The sequence below is a fragment of the Mastomys coucha genome, unplaced genomic scaffold, assembly GCF_008632895.1.
Source record: "Mastomys coucha isolate ucsf_1 unplaced genomic scaffold, UCSF_Mcou_1 pScaffold15, whole genome shotgun sequence".
Lineage (NCBI taxonomy): Eukaryota > Metazoa > Chordata > Mammalia > Rodentia > Muridae > Mastomys > Mastomys coucha.
Window position 1 is genome coordinate 150,013,100 of NW_022196897.1, and position 4,711 is coordinate 150,017,810.

At 40.1% G+C, this 4,711-nt stretch overlaps 1 protein-coding gene across 1 annotated transcript in view; it reads left to right on the forward strand.

Annotated features, from left to right (window-relative positions):
* Positions 1-4,711, forward strand: part of Pabpc1l (poly(A) binding protein cytoplasmic 1 like) — a 31,369-nt gene that overhangs the window by 15,173 nt on the left and 11,485 nt on the right. The gene's annotated exons all lie outside the window — the stretch shown is intronic.

The window sequence follows — 4,711 nt, forward strand, 5'->3', positions numbered from 1 at the left end:
CAGAAATCCGCCTGCCTCTGCCTCCCAAGTGCTAGGATTAAAGGCGTGCGCCACCACCGCCCGGCTGACTTTTTATTTTAATTAAAGTTGTATGACCTGTTCTTGTGTGTGTGTGTGTGTGTGCGCGCGCGCACGCGCACGCGCCTAGAGCTCAGAGGTCAAGCTGGGGGGGGGGGCTCAGTTCTTTCTTTCCACTGTATGGGTCCCTAGGGGTCTAACTCAAGTTGTTGGGCTTAGTAACAGGTGTCCTTACCTGCTGAGCCCCCTCTACTGCCCCAGGGATATTTGACTTTATAAAGTAGCCCAGGTGGTTGTAAAATGGCCCAAGATTTATTCATTTCAAACCAGGGTCTGTGGGAAGCATACGCAAATGAGTAAGACACAGTCCATGCCTTTGAGGGCTTTATGATCTAGTGATATGGTCAGATGCATCACTATTGTGAGATGGGAGGTCGGGACTTGGGAGAGCTCAGTTGGTAATGTGCTTGCCTTGCCAGCCTGAGTTCTAGCCTAAGAATGTGGGTAAAAATAAAAGCCAAGTCCGGTGGTGTATGAGGCAGTAAAGTGCTGTGTACTGTGTGTGGTATGGTATAGTGCTGTGTGCAATAGTGCAGTGCTGTGTGCAGTGGTGTGGCTGCTGTATGCTATGTGTGGTACTGTGTGCAATGGTGCAGTGCTGTGGGTTGTGTGCAGTGCTGTGTGCAGTGGTGTGGCGCTGTGTGCAGTGGTGCAGTACTATGTGCAGTGCTGCAGTGCTGTGTGCAGTAGTGTGGCCGCTGTATGCTATGTGTGGCATTGTGTGCAGTGGTGCAATGCTGTGTGCAGTGGTGCAATACTGTATGCAGTGATGAGGTCCTATGTGCAGTGGTGTGGTGCTGTGTGCTATGTGCAGTACTGTATGCAGTGGTGCAGTACTATGTGTAGTGGTGCAGTTCTGTGTGCTGTGTGTGGTGCTGTGTGCAGTGGTGCAGTGCTGTGTGCAGTGGTGCAGTGGTGCAGTGCTGTGTGCTGTGTGCAGTGCTGTGTGCAGTGGTGCAGTGCTGTGTTATGTGTGATACTGTATGCAGTGGTGCAGTGTTGTAATGCTGTATGCAGTATGCAGTGGTATGTGAGGTGCTGTGTCCTGTAATTCCAGACAAGCAGATTCCTGGGGCTTGCTGGTCAATCAGTCTCTTCTACTTGAGACCCTGCCACAAAACAAAGGTGGATGCTACTTGAAGAATGATACCCATAGTTGTCCTCTGGACTCTGTGAACACATGCATGTTAACCTGCAGACATGAACATGTGTCCTGCACATTAGCACATGCACACACATGAACAGGGACATTAGCGCACACGCATACACACACATACACACACACAGAGGGAGACAGTGTTGGATACAGAGATGCAGGAGCTCAATGGGACAGTTGGGGGCTTCCTGGAGCAAAAGGAAATTGCCTTTGACTTGGCTATGAATAGATAGGTAACAGAAGTTGGACTGGGTTATATGATGAGGATTTATGTAATTATATACTTTTCCTATTTTACACAAAATGTGATAAAAAAATAAGTCAATGAGATAAGGATAAATCAAAAGGAAAAAAGCTTAAGTGAATGAAAGTGTATATACTGCCTATATTGCCAAGTTAACTGTAAATTCCACTTAAGTTTTAGTTTTAACAATATTATTGTTCTCTTTAATTATGTATTTGTTTGTTTTTTATTATTTTGGTTTTTTGAGACAGGGTTTCGCTGTGCAGCCTTCGCTGTACTGGAACTCACTCTGTAGACCAGGCTGGCCTTGAACTCTTAGAAGATCCACCTGGCAGACAGATAATTTTAAAAAAGGGAACAATAAATTCAGGTAGTGGTAGTGCATACCTTTAACCCCAGCACTCAGGAGGCAGAGGCCTGTGCATCTCTGAGTTTGAAGCCAATCTGGTCTAGAGAGTGAGTTCTAGGTCAGCAGGGATACACAGAGAAACCCTGTCTCAAAAAACAAAAACAAAACAAACTAAAACAAAACAAAATAAAAAAAACTATCTGCTAACAGAAACTCTTAACAATATCTCTGCATGGAGACGTCTGGTCTCTGAATTGGAGAGATGATGCAGTGGGTAAGAGTGCTTGCTGTACAAACATGAAGACCAGAGTTCAAGTCCCTATAACCTACATAAAAACCTAACTCTACTCATGTGTGAGTTTGTAACCCCAGTACTATGTTGGGTAGAGACAGGAGGATGGCAGGGCCTTGCTGGCTGCCAGCCTGGCTTCAGATACAGTGAGACTGTCTTCTTCAGGGAATAAAGTAGAAGGTGATAGAGAAGAATGTCTGACATCCTTCTTTGGCCTCAGTGTGCATACACACACACACACACACACACACACACCATACATATATACACACATCAGACACATATACACACACACACACACCACATACATACACATCACACATATCACACACATACAACACACACATATACACACCACATATATACATATCACACACACTACACGCATATACTACATATCACACATATCACACACATACAACACATTCACACATACACACATCACTCACATACACATACACACATACTACATACATACACATCACACATATACCACATATCACACACATATAACACACTCACACTTATACACATCACACACACATCACATACATACACACACATCACATTCATAAACACACATCAAACACATCACACACATACCACATACATACACACACATCACACACACACACATCACATAAACACACATCACACATATCACACACACCACATACATACACAGACATCACACACACATCACATTCATACACACACATCACACACACATACACACATATACAACACACTCACACTTACACATACATCACACACATACAAACACATGCAGCACATATCACACATATCACACACATGCACACACTCACATATACACATCACACTCATGCAGCACATATCACACATAACAAACACACATATACACATTGCACACATACACACACACCACACAACAAATACACACACCACACACATATACATCACAAACACACACCACACATACACACATCTCACACACACACAAATACACACACAATAACATCTAGTCCGATGAGTTTGTGGATCCCTTCTAAGAATATTTTTAAATGCAAAAAATAAAATTCATAGACTCATCAGGAAGCCAGTTGTATCAAAATCCAATTACCAAAATATGATAGCAACAGGCCTGTGTGCTGTGCAGTTTTTGTTTGTTTGCTTGTTTGTTTGTTTGTTTTGTCATATTCTTTAAAATTTATAAAATATTGTAACAATAAAAATGAGTATTATAAAAGTTGTTTGATATAAAACAATCAATTGAACAGTCTTATGTAGATGCTTGTCTGTAGCAATACTGAAAATACATGTTTTTCTCAATATAAATTTTAAATAACTCCAAACATATTAGCTGTATATTTTAAATTATACATCACAACTAGTTTATTTAATGAACATAAATAGATGAAGTCTTTTTGTTTGTATGTTTGTTTGTTTTGATTTTAGTAGAGCTTAAAATCTTGGCTCTTACTGTAGTAAAGCCCAAAATCAGAACAATTTTTAGACATTGAAGTTCATTGTAATAAGGCTTTACTTCAATGCCCCTCACACCACTAAAGGATTTTGCCTCCATAGTAGCTAGGCTAAGAGTTGACAGTTCTGCTGTGCCAAGGAAATGAATTGTAGGCACGATTTTTAGATACAGATTTCCTGCTATGGTCAAAGCTATTTGACTGGAGTGAATGACTTCATTCTCAGCCCACAGAGAACAGGTTACATTCATTTAAGAAATGGTGAGTGTATTAAGATGGTCTATCCATGAAGTCATTCACCAAGTGTTTCAATGAACAATGGTTCTGCTTGGAGGGTGGCACAGACATTAGGTGAGGGTAAGAATCTGGTTCATTATCTGTGATGATTTTGAAAAGCATTCATCTCAGAGAAAGAGTAACTTACAATGTCCTCTTCTTCAAAATTGATACAATAGTTACAAACATCAAGCAAAGCATTCAGTCTTACTCTTTGTTGTTCTTTTACTAGCCACCTCCCAAGTTAGTTGTCTATGTTTCTTTTGGCTGTATAAATAATTTTGAAATATGTAAGCTGTTCTGAAAACCATAGCATAGTGTAAAAACATCAAATAAACAATCCTAATAGAGAGGCTGAGATAGGAGAAGCAAGATTTCAAGACCATTATGTGGTACCTAGCAAGACACTGTCAAGTACAAACAAGCTGAAAGTATATATGGATTGTACAATATTGGACCTATTTCTCTAAATTACCAAATTAGACCACTGGATGACAGCCAACAAATTTCTAATTCCTCATATTTTTGGATTTCAATCAATTAGGATATATTGATAATATTAATTTTCATATTAAGGTATTAAGAAAAAGTAATTGTTTCTTCCTGTTATATTTGTTGTTAGAGGTAGAATTAGGTTTGTGTGGGTTTGTTGAAAGATTACTTTCTTGCTTCCTCTAGGGTATAGTTTTGCTCCTTATGTTGGTGTTTGCCATCTATTATTATTTGTAGGGCTATTTGTGTAAAGATATTGTGTAAATTTCATTTTGTCAAGGAATATCTTGTTTTTCCATCTATGGTAATTGAGGGTTTTGTTGGGTATAGTAGCCTGGGCTGGCATTTGTGTTCTTGTAGG